This window comes from Panthera pardus, unplaced genomic scaffold (genome assembly GCF_024362965.1).
Source record: "Panthera pardus isolate Hobbes unplaced genomic scaffold, ASM2436296v1 HiC_scaffold_18, whole genome shotgun sequence".
NCBI classification, from domain to species: Eukaryota; Metazoa; Chordata; class Mammalia; order Carnivora; family Felidae; genus Panthera; species Panthera pardus.
In genome coordinates this window covers 16,928,508-16,945,217 of record NW_026526743.1, presented here as the reverse complement: position 1 = coordinate 16,945,217, position 16,710 = coordinate 16,928,508, and the positions used below count along the sequence as shown (strand labels likewise).

The 16,710-nt window shown below is 43.7% G+C and overlaps 1 long non-coding RNA gene across 8 annotated transcripts in view; it reads left to right on the top strand.

Annotated features, from left to right (window-relative positions):
- The first annotated feature begins 50 nt into the window (after window positions 1-50).
- The window catches only part of LOC109251509 (uncharacterized), a 33,027-nt gene continuing 16,367 nt past the window's right edge, over window positions 51-16,710 (top strand). For 2 of the 8 annotated variants that reach the window (XR_008423463.1, XR_008423459.1), the window contains exons 1-3: window positions 51-153; window positions 7,287-7,614; window positions 7,721-12,788. This is a non-coding gene — a long non-coding RNA (uncharacterized LOC109251509). Of the gene's footprint in view, window positions 154-2,615; window positions 2,788-7,286; window positions 7,615-7,720; window positions 12,789-16,710 lie in introns of all 8 variants that reach the window. The other 6 variants (XR_002073541.2, XR_008423462.1, XR_008423465.1 and 3 more) reach the window with 4 other exon arrangements.

The window sequence follows — 16,710 nt, the reverse complement described above, 5'->3', positions numbered from 1 at the left end:
TTAAGCTGTTTTAGGGCTGGGAGAAACAAGTGCTCCTGGGGCTGCAAACACAGACGTCCCGGCTGCTTTTAGCATCTCAGAAGCCCAAACCGGCTGTGACCAATATGGAGGCGAAGCTGAGCTTTCTTTGTCTCCAGCAGGGCAGGCGCTGAGGTAAGATGGCCTCGTACATTTATACTGTTTCTTACGTGTAATGGGCGGGGCCGCCTTATAGGAGGAGCTCCCCCCAAAAAGGTGAAACTTCTCTTCGAACGGCTCTTGGAGTTGGAGAGCAGCTAAGAAGCTCTTCCCTTGGGGACACTGAGGCCACCGGAGGAAGGGTCGAGAACTCCGGTGAGAGCGGAGCCATGGGAGAGGGCGAGTAAGAAGCTATTGGCTCTTACCGAAAGAAAATGTTGGAAGCAGGGACTTTTTTTTTTTTTTTAGGATTTCAACTATTTTAAATAAATGATAATTAAGACTTTTAGCACTCTATGTTTTTGCTGCTGATATGAGAGATCCCATAGGAAATAAAAAAATTTAAAGAGACATAATTCCCTGCCTTGTGTTAATGCTGGGCCAGATATACAGGGACTTTGTCTTAAGTAGTGTTACAAAATAAAAATTCAGGTGGGTAAATTTGAACATCTAGTTGAGTTTATTGAACGATTCATGAATCAGGCCACATCCCATCTAGCAAGTCAAAAGGAGCTCCCCGAAGTTGTACAAAATGGAAAGCTTTTATAGGAAGATGGGGCGATGTGGGAAAGGGGCAAGAAAGTTATTAGCAAAAGAAAGGATTGTTCCAGGCAAGGTCACCTTCCTTTAGGTGGAAGAGCAGGGAGTCTTTTTAGGTGGATAACTGACCCATATGGATCACCAGGTTTGTCACTGAACACAAAGGGCACCTAGCTTGGGTGCATCAGCCAAACGATTGACCCATGTCTTTCGGTTTGAGCAAATGGATTTTACTATTTGCAGGTAGTACAGAGACAGAGATAGTCCACAAAGTTCTGTCTCTAACACAAACTTCAGGACCAATTTATACTGCTAGCGGCAACCTTTTGGTAGGCTATTCTTGCAATTAAGAAGTGGTCACAGGAACTGAGAAAATCTTTATAAAAATTGTTCAAGCATAACTTAACAGGGGTTTGCTTAACTCCAATTTCCCAGGAACATTTATGATTTTTTTTTGTTCCCAGACATCTGCTCAATTGAATAACTTTGGTGGGTTTCCAGGAACAGGGAAGTTCTCAAGGACTCATAAAGCTGAAAAACAAACATGCTGAGAAACAGGATAGTTTATTTAATTTCTCACTGTGGTCCCTGATGAGCTAATCCCTAACTAACATAATTTCATTTTAGGGGGATGGAGAGGGCCCAAGTAACAGTTTACCTCATTGGTGCTAATCAGAAAATTCCTGATTACTGGTTAATGATGAAGTTTTGGGGTGATGGTGGGGTCTGGACCCGAGGGCCAAAAAAGAATTCTTGAAGACATCTTTGGTGCAAAAAGGTGATTTTATTAAAGCATGGGACAGGACCCATGGGCACGAAGAGCTGTACAGGGGTTGTGACAAGTAACTCATTATATAACCTCAGGTTGGGAGGAGGTCAGGGATAGAGTATGTCTCTAAGGGATTTTGGAAGCAAGGTTTCCAGGACCTTGAGGGGCTAACTGTTGCTAGGGAAACATCATTTATCACTGTTTAATAAAACCTAAGTCATGAGACCCTTCAGATGCATATCGGGGACCATAAACTTGGAGCATGATTGCCAGCATATATCCTGGGTCAGTTGAGATAAAGGAAGTGGACAATGTTAAGCCGGGATCTCTTTTGCCCCCAGAAAAGAGTCATCCTTGAGGCAGCTGAGCTCATAGAGGGAGGTCACTCTGCCTGTCTCAAGGACTTGTCAAGGGGCTGTAAGCAGAAAGGGAATTTAATTTTTCATTCGCCTTAGTTTCCCCCATTACCATGGCAAGCACTTAAACCCCTTCCTTTGTTCTTGGGTGAACCAGGAGTGTCCAAGGAATATCACACAGATCCCACCTAGGGTGGGGGTGGGGGTGCTAGCTTGTACTTTATCCTTCAGTCTGCCTCATGCTCCTTCATCAATTAAGACTTACGTTTCTATGGGAGGTTGAAACTACAGTTAAGTTAGGTAGTAGTAAGCCCTGGTTTGGAGGCTTAGATAAATGACACGATTTAGGGCTTGTGGTTTTCTTTCTAACAGTGGCCTGCCCCGGATGCTGACCTGAGACAAGGATGTGAGTGTGGGCAGTTTTTTTGGCAGGTAGGGGCTAGGGAAGTGACAAAGGAGGAGTGGAACCCAATACAGAGTGTATCAATGAGGGGATTATCCCTGTGAACAATGGGAGCTCAGTGCTGTGGGGAACTCTGGAAGACAGTGTAGATACAAGTTGTCTCGTTCAAGGGCCACTGAAGCTGAGATATTTGTACATCATTTCTCAGTCCTCATTTTTGGGTGCTACTACAAGGGCCTTAAAACTCTAGCACTTCTAGCCTGTCTCATGGGCAAGGTCTCAGGCAGAGTCTGTAGGAACTGTATGCAGAATGTGTAGGCAGAGTTTCTGTTAGGCCCCATTTACTAATCATCTTCTTCTTCTTCTTAAGTTTATTTATTTACTTTGAGAGAGAGAGAGTGCAAGCAAGAGAGAGGCAGAGAGAGAGAATCCCAAGCAGGCTCTGCACTGCCAGTGCAGAGACCGATGTGGGATTTGAACTCACGAACTGCAGGATCATGACTTGAGCTGAAGTCAGACACTTAACAGACTAAGCCACCCAGGTACCTCTTCTTTTCTTTTTAATGTTTATTTATTTATTTATTTTGAGAGAGAGAGAGAGGGAGAGAGAGGGAACCAAACAGAGAGAGAGGAGAGAAAATCCCAACAGACCCTGTGCTGTCAGCATGGAGCCCAATCTCAGATTATGACCTGAGCTGAAATCCAGAATCAGACTGGTTAGCCGACTGAGCCACCCAGGCACCCCTGTTTACTCAGGTTCTATATTTTGCCTGTGAATAAGCCAAAGAGGCTATGTTCCCACTTCAAGGGAGAAGCAAGAAAGCTAATCATTCTCTGAGTTTTGTCCTGCGCCCCAAACACCTGATGATATCCAATAAGAGCCAGATCCCAAACATGTTCCAGGACATAGCTTCAAACAAACCTCTGCTGACCCTGGCATCAACACCCCCTACCATTGGTGATTTTCAGAATAACACCTATTGTTCACCAAACTCTTGCCTTTGATTGGATCCTACCCTGGATTCCTGAAAGAAACTGAGTACTCTAAACCCCTTTCCAATATAAACACTTAACCACAAGTGATGATGAGACTCATTCTCTTTTCCTTCCTGAGTCTCCCAGACACTCTGTCTGCTATTCTCTGTCACTCACACTTTTCAGTAAACTCTGTCTTCACTTTCTCCAGCTCTCATTAGATTTCTCTCCTGCATAAAGCCAAGGACCCTCTTGGCTGGTCCTGTGGAACCGTCCTGAGTCTTCAGACCCAACCTGCCTGCATCATACTGACAGGATTCATTTCATAGCACCCAAAGCAGTGCTCTACCTATCATAGACATTGGAATCTTTAGGAATGGTTACCTTGTCTTATGAAAATAGCTTTTTAAAAAAACATAATTCCAATTGGTCATCATACTAACTGGTGTAACAGCTGACCCCCAAAATGGCTACCTGTTGCCATTAACACCTTTGTGTAGTCCCCTTCCACATTGGACCAGGGCTGGTCTAGGAGGCTAATAAAATACAGTAGAAGTGATGGCACACCACTGCTAAGATTAAATTATAAATGATACCTCTTCTGTCTTCAAGGTGTGCTCACTCGCTCTCTTCTCTCTCTCTCTCTCTCTCTCTGTTGCTCTCTCTCAAATAATTTACTCTGGGAGAAGTTAGTTGTCATGTCATGAGGACGCTGACACAGCCTATGTAGAGGCCCAGGTAGCAAGGAACTGAAATCTGCCAACAGCCAGGGAGGAACTGATACCCTCCCCATCCAAGTGGGTCATCTTGGGAGCAGATCCTGCAGCCCTGGTCAAACCTTGACATGCTGCAGGCCTTGCCAATAACAGATTGACTGCAACTGCATGAGAGACTCAGCACTCTAACCAGCAGCTCCCGTATTGTTGACTTTCAGAAACCGTGTGAGATACTAAATGTTTGTTTTAAGCTGTTGAGTTTGGGAGTAATTTGTTATACAGCAATAGATAACTGATGCTGTGGTAAAAATACTATAATTGATGTCTTTGGATTTCTTAAAGACGTCCTTAAACTTGTGAGATTTTTCTTTCAGATCAGAGAGGATTATTAGCATTTTCCTCTTGTCCTGCATGATGGAACAATCATTGCTCTGCTGGAGCCAAGTTAGTGGAAGAAAGACTCTTGGAATAAGATTGCAAATTTACATACAAAACTATTTCATGTCCTACAGGGCAATAAAAACCAAACCTTTAAGGTTATCTTTTCTGTAAAAAATCAATTTGCATCTGTAATAGACTAATAGATGAAATGCATCAGTTTTTTGCAAGTGAATACCTAGCTATGCATATGCATAGTCTGAGTCCTAATTAGTAAAAAGCCAATCACACCTATATTACACTAGAGTAGTAGGATCTCAAACTGGTGCAATTTTATTTTTTTTTTAATTTTTTAAAACATTTTTATTTATTTTTGAGAGAGAGAGAGACAGAACATGAGCGGGGGATGGGCAGAGAGAGAGGGAGACACAGAATCCAAAGCGGGCTCCAGGCCCTGAGCTGTCAGCACAAAGCCCAACATGGGGCTCAAACCCACCAACTGTGAGATCATGACGTGAGCCAAAGTCAGACGCTTAACCTACTGAGCCACCCAGGCACCCTCAAACTGTGCAATTTTAATCCCCAGGGTACATTTGGCAATGTCTGGAGACAGTTTTGGTTGTCACCATCTGGGGGGGTGGGAGGGGAAGGATGGGCAGAATGCAACTAGCACATGGTGGGTAAAAGCCAGGGATGGATGCCCCCAACCATTCTACAATGCAGAAGACAACCTTCCACAACAAAGGATTATCTGGCCAAAAGTGTGAACAGTGCTGAACTTAGAAAACCTTCACTAGAATGGCTTATTAGACCTTGGGTCAACTTTTATTTAAAAAAAAATTTTTTTTTAATGTTTATTTTTTAGAGAGAGACAGAGAGCGTGAGCGAGCACGAGTTGGGGAGGGGCAGAGAGAGATGGGGACACAGAATCCAAAGCAGGCTCCAGGCTCTGAGCTGTTAGCACAGAGCCTGACATGGGACTCCAACTCACCAGCAGTGAGATCATGACCTGAGCCGAATTCGGACGCTTAACTGACGGAGCCAGCCAGGTGTCCCAACCTTGGGTGGGTTTTTGGACCATGCTCTGGTATGACTTTGAAGAGTCACACAGGATGACATAGTAATGTTTCCTTATTTCCTAGTTTTTTAAAATAACTTTTCTTAATGCAAAATTGGCAAAATACTGAGAACTTAAATCTTGATAATGAGTACATAGTGATTAATCTTTTCTCTCTGTTTTTGTAAATATTTTTGTGAAAAAAAGAAAAAACTGTAAATTCTTATCTTTAGCTTATGGTCAGTGCCATGTATGAGGGACCATGACTGAAGATCATGTTTAGATATAATGTTTAAATCTAAAGATGTTCCTCTTTTACAACTTGGCCCCTATGCTCTGCCTTTCTCTTAAGTCCAGTGCTTCTGAATTCTAGCTAAATCTTAAAGTCACTCAGAAACTTAAAAAATACCAATGATTGGGATCCATTCCCAGCAATCCTCATTTGCTTTTCCTGGGGCAAAGTTCTATTTTTCTTTCTTTTCAAGTTTACTAGATGTGGGAAATTATGGACTCACAACCTAAATCAATTAAGGAACCTCAAATTTGATTTGAGTTGGGCTGAATAATACCTGGCAAGATGAATGAGAGTCCACACTGCAGGTGGGCATACCAACCTTATGCTTCTGCCTCCACAAATAACTTTTTAGGGATAATGACCAGCAAGCTGTCATAGATAACAAGTCATGCAAGGGAACAGAACCACATGAGCGAGACCTAGCAGAAAGAGTAGAGGGGTGCCTGGGTGGCTCAGTCGGTTAAGCATCTGAATTCAGCTCAGGTCATGATCTCATGGTCCGTGGGTTCAAACCTGTATTGGGCTGTATGCTGACAGCTCAGAGGCTGGAGTCTGCTTTGGATTCTGTGTATCCCTCTCTCTGCATGTCCCCTGCTCATGCTCTGTCTCTCTCTCTCTCTCTCAAAAATGAATAAACGTTAAAAAAAAAAAACAACCCAGTAGACAGTATGGTTGACCCTTGAACAGAATATGTTTGACCGCATGGTCCACTGATCTGTGGATTTTTTTCCCGATAAACACAGTGAAGTAATGCAAATGTATTTTCTCTTTATTATAATTGTCTTAATAACATTTTCTTTTCTCTAGCTTACTTTATTCTAAAAATATAGTATATAATACATATACAAAATATGTGTTGTTTGACTGTTTATGTTATTGTTAAGGCTTTCAGTCAATGGTATACCATTAGTAGTTAAGTTTGGGGGAATTAAGTTATATCCAGATTTTCAACTCTGATGGGGGGGTCAGCACCCCTAACACCCCCATATTGTTCAAGGGTCAACTGTGTAAGCAGATCCGTCTAAACAGAGTAGTTTTGGACTATCCATGTGGCTTTAGTTTAGCATGAGACAGATTATGAGCAGGGGAGGGGCAGAAAGAGGGAGACACAGAATCCAGAGCAGGCTCCAGGCTCTGAGCTGTCAGCACAGAGATCAACACCAGGCTTGAACTCACAAACCATAAGATCATGACCTGAGCCAAGTTGGATGCTTAACCAACTGAGCCATGTAGATATCACCATAAGAGAAGATTTGATGAAAGTAAAAAACAAAACCATAGAACCTTCCAGAGAAAAAAAAGGGCTTTCAAAGGAGCAACCATTCCACCAAGAAAAAGCAAAGAGATAAGCAATTGGATATCATTTTAAAGTGAAAGAAAAATAGAATGCAGATAACATCACTAGACAACAGGAATGAAAAGGCCAAGAGCTAAGAATGAATGATCCCATTGTATGTAAAGCATAGTGAAACCAAAAGTTATTTTGTACAAAGAAAATATCAACAGAGAAATTTATAACAATAGCATATATCCCAGAAGAAACATATATGTTGATGAGAAAAAATTATTTCAATGATAACAGAATTCTATGAATTTCATTTTGATTTTGTTTCTTCCTAGGACTTACACAAAATAAACATGCATCAGGATCCTCAAAGACAAGAAAAGATTGAGAAAACGTGGAAGGTGGCAAAGGCTAAGGGGAAATAACAACTGAATGTAAAGCAGATCCTGGATCAGAAAAAAAGACATTAGTGGGAAAATGGCAGAATCTCCATTAAAATCTGCAGCTCAGTTTATAATGTTGTACCACCGTGAAGTTCCTGTTCTCAAAATATCTACAATTAGTTATGTGGTTCCCTTTAGAGCAAGAGGGCTTGTGAGATGTTATAAAGACTGTACATGGCCCATTGTTGTACCTCTTCTATAATATGAAAGTGAGTTGACAGTGAGTATTCTTGTTATGTTTATATTCTTTGTTTTTGTTTTGTTTTGTTTTGTTTTGCTTTATTTATTTATTCATTCATTCATTCATTCATTCATATCTCTGGCAGACTTCTTCAGGGACAATCACATTCACACATTCAATGAAGACTTGAGACAAGGATCCTACCGCACATCCTAGGCTCCCCTTGCCACCTCTTCAGACTGGTATGGAGGGAATGTGGCTGGTAGGTTGGGGGCAGGGATATGAAAGTCCAAGTCCCTAAGTGATAGTGTCTATTGTAAATAGACACTCATAGGTATTGTGAGACCAGTACCTCCTTCAGACATTGAAAAAGGACCCCAATCCTGGCCTCAAACTCCAGGGGTTACCGACTCTTTGAGCACATTCCTAGAAATAGTGAAACCACCCCACCTCTTTTAGCTGTACTTGGGACTGGTCATGGAGAGTGCTATCTCCTGACTTGGGCACCTTGGTGGGCCAGCACCTCCACAGGGCCAATTCTAAAACTTCTACCGAGGGGGGCCATGCCTCTTAGAGCACTTTCCTGGAAATGCTGCACCTGCCATGTCTTATATCACCAATTCCTTACCCCAATTCCTTTCAGATAACTGGACCTGGCTATTGAGGGTGCTACCTCCTGAGTTGGATGTAAATATGGGTGGGCTAGCAGGCACCTTACTTCTTCCACAGGAGCAAATCCTCCAAGAGGCCTTCCTGGAGCCAGGGCTCTTTCCAAAGTAGTTGTCCTCCTGGGAGAGTCTTGCCCCATGTGACAGGGACTGGCTGGACTTTCCTTTAAAAGATAGGTCAGCTATCTGGTGCCATTCTCCCTTTGCCCTGAATGTACAAACTAATGGAGGGGGCCACAGGAGGCCTTGGTCTGAATTCCTTGAGAACCTCTCCAAACAGGAAGGCATAGTTCTGTAAACTTAAAAGGCAGTTCCTGAAAAATAGAGTGTTTGTCTTCCTGGAAGACAGAAGATGCTCCAGGTGCTTTCTGGTTTTCCAAGAGTTCTCTGGTTTTTATCACAGACATACCTTTTCCTTCCCCAGGCACACTCTGCCAGATAAGATTCTCAGGGCTTACCTTTCCCCAGAGTACAAGGTGCTGTCTGTCACTAAGGGTTCCTGATGGAACACCCTACATAGTGTCCCTCTCCCACTTGCCTATTATCAACCTCTTCACTTAAAAAAATCCTCCTCAGCTTTCTACCTGTACAAGAGTTTTCTTCCTCTTGGAGAGAAGTGGGAAAGCCATGATATTGGACAGTATTTAGTGGAGGAAGAATTGAAGACTATATGGAACCAGTTGAGAATTTATCTTCCATCTTCTCCAGTGACCTGGTTTCAAAAATTAGGCAAGGTAGGACCTGCTTTTCTCAGGTGTGATATGACCAGGATTTTGCTTTGCCAAGTCCCATTGATGGCTTTTGATGGTTAGTTTGGATTAAGAGGCAGGGCTTTATGGAGACAAGATAGTTAAAATTGTAGTGAGGACAAAGTATGAGTTGAAGTTTCCCCACCTGAGTTGGTTTCTGGGCAATGACAGCCTGATGTGCTTCATGGAAAGATACAGTATGGATAGCTTGCCTAACAGCCTGATGTCCACACTTTGATTCTAGCTGAGATGGACTCCTAGCTGAGATCTATACCGCTATTAGACATGTGGGCTACTAACTTCAAAAAATTGTGTCAGGGGTTGTGCGCCCTGACAATGGTGGTTGGGGGATGAAGTGGTTATAACCACTGTGGAAAGGAACACAATGGGAAAGAAATGTTTTCTTCCTGGCTCTGTGGCTTTTGCAAAGAGTTACCTGAAAGGCTTTCCAGGTTCTGCCCCTTCCCTGTGTTGGAGCTTCCATTATGGCAGCACTCCACCTCTATGTTTGTAAAAAATCATCATACACTTAAAGGAGTAGCAGTGTGCTTTGTTTGAGTGAATTATGTTTGAATGAAATTCTGAGTGAAAGACAGTTTACTGATACAGGGGAAGTACAAATATAAAGTCAGTCATAAGTGAAAGACACAGAAAAGCAGTGGTCAACTGGACAGGGAATGGAATCTCTTTTATGAGTTTACAAACAAGAAAATAAACCAAGGAAATGAGAAAAAGATGCTCACAACTGAAAACAACAAAAGAAATGGCCTGAGCAGACAGATTTAAGAACAAGTGGACATAGCAGAAGGAAAAGTGAACTCCCTGGAATATAACATGGACCATAGAGGAGGAGAGAAAGGGCAATAATGCTTCCCATAGGTCTTCCAGAATCCAGGCTCTTTCTTCAGTGGCTATCCTCCTGACATATTCTTGACCTCAGTGTCAGGAACAGCCAGCCTCCCTTTGACAAAGCTGGCAAGTCCTGTGGAGCTCCTGTCCCTCTGCCTCGTATCTGTAGCCTCAGAGGAGGGCTTGGTCTGAATTCCTGTAGTCTGGGGCATCTAGTCTCCTGATACCTTTCTTATTCTCTAGTCCCAAGACCAGTGCCCCTGGAAACAATAGCTTGGCCTACCTGAAGGCTGAGGTCCAGAGAAGGGAATGGGATTTGCCTGTCCAGTGGGTTTCCCAATCCCTATGTGGCCACCTAGTGTGGCCACATTTATTTAGCAAGTCTTTCATGGCCCTTTGTCTTTACAAGGATTTTTCCTCCTCCTGGAGGGAAAGTCTCGAACTGTGATGGGAGACAGTATTTTGTGGAGGAGGAAAAGTAGGCCTGGTTGGTACCTTTGATGTCCTCTCCAGACCCCGGTTGACAGACTGGGCCTGGTTGGAGCCACTTGTTTCAGTCAGGAATACAGTCCAGTGTGGCGGTTGGCTGTGTCTGGGGGTGCAGTGTTAGGGGTGAGAGACAGTGGTTTTTGAAGAGAGAAAGAATCCAACACCATACAAAGAATGACGTATGTTTGGAGATTGGCCTGCCTGACTTTGTTTTGGGGCAAGACACTATGTGTGAGTCTTAGAGCTGACTCTGGTTCAGGAGAGCTTGAGGGTAAGATGCCTGCCTGGAGTGTGGACTTGGATCGGGGCTGTGTCTGAGTCTCAGTTCAGGCATACACCACTAGAGGCCACCACTGACTGGAATCCTGCATGTCGGGACATCAGCACCTCCATGGTGCTGATACCCACAAAGGGCTTCTAGCAGTTCTCTAGAGAACCCTGAGGAAAAAGAAGCGGTTTCTTCTAGTCCCCAGTGATTTTTCACTCATAGTTTCCTCAGAGGCTTTCTGGGTTCCATCCCCTCCAGTGTTTGAGGTTCTGGTGACAGCAGCAAACCACCTCCAAGGACATCTGCCAAATGTTGTCAGACACCAAATGGAAAGGCAGTGCATTTTGTTTGATGTGAATTATGCTCAAAGACAGTTCCTTGGTAGTGGCAGGGGAGGTAGGGACATAGATTCAGTCACAGAAGAGAAATGCTCAGGCTGGACAGGAAATGAAATCTCTTCTAGGAGTTCAATAACAACACAAAAACCAGGAGAAAAGAAAAAAAAAGTTTTGCCCATGACATACAAAAAATATAAGTGATGACCTCAGCAGAATAGTTTCAGAAGGAAAAATGAACTCGCTGGAATATAACACGTCCCCTATAGGAGGAGGAGAGAATAATGGAAATTGCTGAGGAGCAAACACAGGCACAGAGAACAGAAAGATCAAGTTGAATAGGTGTAGAATTGGGATCCAGCAAGGGAAGATGGAGGAAGAAAGTGTATGTCTGAGGCAGTATTTGGATACTGCAAGACTGACAGTGACCCCAAGCCATGCTTGGGCAGCAAGAAGAAGCCCCGGAAGGCTCACAATCAAGAATTTCATATCCAGGACCACAAGAAGAAACATGGCTGGTGCCAACCCCAAATCAGACAAGATTGCAGTGGGTGGGGAAAAAAAAGAAAAGAAAAAAAAAAAAGAAAAGAAAAGCACATTCCAAGTAGCAACGCTCCTCTGGAAAACACCCCTCCCACCTCCACTTCTACTCCCCCAAACTCAAACGGGGACCGGCTTCCCAGTAAGGAGTGGAAGCCAGAAGATGAAATGCTGGAAGTGGATCAGTGGTAAATTTGCCATCAAGTCAGCCACGGAGTGGATCATACCCTCCTAATGTGACTTGCCTCCTGTGGATCATGGCACAATGGTTAGGTGAGATATATGAATTTTGGGAAGTGGGGTGAGGTGGGGCCTTAAAGAGTGAAGAGCACCTTCTTTGACCTCTTTCCTCAAAGTCTAAAAGGCATTCCTGAGCAGGTCTTTTTGTATTCTTGTGTTTGGAAAGGTGCCTTTTAGGATGGAGAGGGGCTTCCTACAACTGCTGGTCTGAAGCCATCGCCAGGTCAGGCACACCTTAAGAAAACCGAGGACAAACGAGGAGGAAAAAAATCACACTCAGCTACACAGCCAAACACAGCAAAAACAGCTACAAGGTCACTAGGAAGAATGGGGACTGTAAGCATCCCTAGGCCTAGATGACAAGTCCCATCCCTCCACCCATACTGGGCAGCTCATTGGCTTCCGGCTGGCTCTGGCTCCAGTAACTGAAGCCTGCGAGGGAGCAAAGTGGCCCGGAAGCACACAGGGGCAGTCCCATCTCAGGGTCAGAGGGCAGACCCCTTCCAGAATCATCCCAGGCACACTCGCAAGGGAAGGGATACCAACGCTACTGTTCTCATCCTGCTTGGTCAGTCTAGCTTGGCCCTCCCTCGCTCCCTCTCTTCTTTCCTCCCTCCCTCCCTTCTTTCCATCCGCTGGACCCACTAGAAGACAGAGGACAGCCACAGCCTGTGCCTCAGCCTGTCCAACACTACCGCCAGAGGGCGCCCCCGCCCCCTACAGTTTCCGCCCTTCGTTTAGGAATGGTGGTGGTTCCTGGTGAAGCTGGCAATATCTGTTGCCCGCACTTGTGCAGTTGGAGGGCGGGCCTCAACCCCGAGTTGCTGGGCTCCTGGAGCGTTGTGGCCGGTGGGGAGGGGGTGAAAGAGGAGGGTGTAACCCGGGAAGTGGGGAGGGTGAGCCTGCTTTACTCTCCTCGGTTCCCCTAGATCATGGGCCTCTGGATCACAGCCGTGGCCGCCACTACGGCCATGCCGGCCAGATTTGATGGCCAGATGCAGACACTACAGACTGCATACACTATGGACCGAAATCCAAATGGAGCGGGTAGGAATGGGATCTGATGTAAGGCCAGGTGGGGTGGGGATGATATCTGGTGAGTGAGGTAATAAAGATCCCATAGCCTTGTCACCTGAAAATCCATTTTCCCTGAGACCTAGATGTGGGTGGAGGAGTCCCATGCCCTGGCACCACACATCGGAGCTTCTGCCTCTCCCAGTGCCTTTCAGGAATCCCTTTCTGCAGGTCTGCAACCCCACTGCCCCCCCCCCCCCCGGAAAAACACCCTCTTCCCTAGTGTACATAGGCCCAGCTGTGGGGGGGCTCCCTCCCTGGTGGGGCACACCAGTTGCTTAGCACCTGCCTCCTTGGACAGGGGGGATGGTGCTTCCCAGAAGCATTCCAGGACCCAGGGCTCTTTCCTCAGTGGCTGGCCACTGACGGATTCTTGACCCCCCTCTGTCAAGGACAGTCAGCCTCCCCTTGACAAAGCAAATAAGTCCTGTGGTGCATCTGTAGACTCAGGGGAGGGCCTGAGTTACTTCTGGCCCTGGTGTCTAGTCTCCTGATGACTTTCTTGTCCCCTCGTGTATTTCTCCTAAGATGAGTGCCATAGAAAGCAGGAAAGCACAGCTTGGGCCTGCATGAATGCTGAGGTCCACAGAAGAGGGTGGGATTTGACTGCCCAGTGAGTTCCCGTGGCCTACCTGGTGTGGCCATATTCATTTGGCAAGTCTTTCATGGCCTTCTGTCTTCACAGAGATTATTCCTTGCAAGTTATTACACATGCTGTTTATTTTTCACTTGATTTTTGTTTTTCTTACATGTGCTTTCCTTCTCCATGTATGTTTTCCCTGATAGAGATGTTCATGGGCCTTTTGTTTTCATTGATTGATAGCAGCCCATGGCAGTGAGAGAGCATTGGTGAATTCAGACCCTTCCCAATGCCCCTTTTCCTCCGACCTAGTATATACATAGGCATTTGGTAAGTCTTGGTTTGTCCACATTTTAGTGGAGTTTCTTTCTCTGTAGGAAATAGTAAACCTTTATTTTACATATTATCTGCTGGGGGAAGAATTAAGCTTAGATAGAATTAGATTCCATTTATAGTTGATCTTGAAAGATGTATTTTTAAAACAAAGCAAGGTAGAAGGTATTGGTTCTAGCCATTAGGTGAGCAGAACTTGCACTAAGAGAATATCAGGCATAGGTATTAACTATTTTTTAACATAGAATTTTATTTTATTTCACTTTTTTTTAACGTTTATTTATTAATGAGAGACAGACACAGAGCCTGAGCAGGGGAGGGGTAGAGAGAGGGGGAGACATAGAATCTGAAATAGGCTCCAGGCTCTGAGCTGTCAGCACAGAGCCCGACACAGGGCTCAAGCTCACAAACTGTGAGATCATGACCTGAGCCAAAGTTAATTGCTTAAACAACTAAGCCACCCAGGCGCCCCCTATTTCACTTTTTAAAGTTTATTTATTTATTTTGAGAGAGACAGAGACAGCACAAGTGGGGAAGGGGCAGAGAGAGAGAGAGGGAGAGAGAATCCCAAGCAGGCTCTATGCTGCCAGCATAGAGCCCGACATGGGGCTCGAACTCACCAAACTGTGAGGTCATGACCTGAGCCAAAACCAAGTCAGAGGCTTGCCCAATTGAGCCACCCAGGCACTCCTGTAACAGAGAACTTTAGATTAAGAGAATATAGTAATGAGAACTGTGTTGAAGCCTTTGAAATTTAACTGTGTCAGTTTGTGTCGGATGAAACTCTTATGTGCCTTTGGGAGATAGCACAACTTGATGGTTAATAGTCTGACTCTGGAATTTTATTCTGGATCTTAATTCTAACTTGGTCATTTGCCATCTGTGGGCACTTGGGCCATTCACTGAAATTCTCTGTAGAACTGTTTTGTCATTTCTAGAATGGTGGTTTGGTAGTAAAGTGTTCAAGTTTACCTAGAAAGAGGTATTTTTTTTTCTCCTTAGCTCCTACTTATTTTTACCTCTTTGGAATATTTTGCCTGGTAAATGTCTTTGTTTACGAGCGGCTTTGTGTTAGGCAGGGATTAACAAGGTTATTTGGAGTACAGGCCTTAGGCCAAGCCAAATAATAACAACTAATTTACATAGAGGCTTTAGGTCACACTAACAATGTGATTCAGGGTCTAGGCTTTTGGTCACATAACTGTCAACATCCAGAGGGTCTGTAAACATAGGCAATATTTTTATTTAGTAGGCAACATACAGACAATCATCCATGGAGTTTTAAGAAAGACTCTGATACCAATGCTCAAGTGAGCTTCTTTATATTTTTTAATTAATTTAATTTATTTAATTCAAGTTAGTTAACATACAGTGTAGTATTGGTTTCAGGAGTAGAACCCAGTGATTCATCACTTCCATATAACGCCCAGCGCTCATCCCAACAAGTGCCCTCTTTAATGCCCACTGCCCATTTAGCCCTACCCCCTACCCACCTCCCCTCCAGCAACCCTCAGTTTGTTGCTATAATTAAGAGTGTCTTATGGTTTGCCTCCCTCTCTGTTTTTATCTTATTTTTCCTTCCCTTCCCCTGTGTTCATCTGTTGTGTTTCTTAAATTCCACATGTGAGTGAAATCATATGATATTTGTCTTTCTCTGACTGACTTATTTCGCTTAGCATACATAATACATTATAGTTCCGTCCATGTTGTTGTAAATGCCAAGATTTCATTCTTTTTGATGGCCGAGTAATATTCCATTGTATAGACCTACCACATCTTTTTTATCCATTTGTCAGTCAATGGACATTTGGGCTTTTTCCATAATTTGGCTATTGTTGATAATAACACTGCTAAAAACATTAGGGTGCATGTGCCCCTTCGAATCAGAAAATTTTTAAGTCTTTTGGATAGATACCTAGTAGTGCAATTGCTGGGTTGTAGGGTAGTTCTATTTTTAACTTTTTGAGGACTCTCCACACTGTTTTCCAGAGTGGCTGCACCAGTTTGCATTCCCACCAAAAGCATAATAGGGTTCCCCTTTCTCCACATCCTCACCAATAGCTGTTGTTTCCTGAGTTGTTAATTTTAGCCATTCTGACCAGTATGAGGTGGTATCTCATTGTGGTTTTGATTTGTATTCCCTGATGATGAGTGATGTTGACCATCATTTCATATATCTGTTAGCCCTCTGGATGTCTTCTTTGGAAAAGTGTTCATGTGTTCTGCCCATTTCTTCACTGGATTATTTGGGTTTTTTTTTGAGTGTTGAGTTTGATAATTCTAAATTTCTTCTTTAATTTCCTGGTTAACCCATTCATTCTTTAGTAGGATATTCTTTAACCTCCAAGTATTTGGGGACTTTCCGAATTTTTTTCTTATAGTTGATTTCAGTTTCATAGCATCTGAAAATGCTACAAAAATAGCATTTTGTTATCTGAAAATATGCATGGTATAATCTTGATCTTTTTGTACCTGTTGAGGGCTGATATGTGACCCAGTATGTGATCTATTCTGGAGAATGTTCCATATGCGTTCAAGAAGAATGTGTATTCTGCTCCCTTAGGATGAAATGTTCTGAATATATCTGTTAAGTCCATCTGGTCCAGTGTGTCATTCAAAGCCATTGTTTCCTTGTTGATTTTCTGCTTAGATGATCTGTCCATTGTTGTAAGTGGGGTATTAAAATCTCCTATTATGGTATTATTATCAATGAGTTTTCTTTATGTTTGTGATTAATTGATTCACATATTTGGGTGTTCCAAGTTGGCGCATAAATATTTACAATTGTTAGGTCTTCTTGATGGAAAGACCCCTTAATTATGATATAATGCCCTTCTTCATCTCTTGTTACAGTCTATGTTTTTAAATCTGGTTTGTCTGATATAGTATGGCTATTCTGGCCTTCTTTTCATCTCCATTAGCATGAAAGATGGTTCTCTATCCCTTCACTTTCTTTTTTTTTTGGGGGGGGACAGAGAGAGACAGAGCATGAACGGGGGAGGGGCAGAGA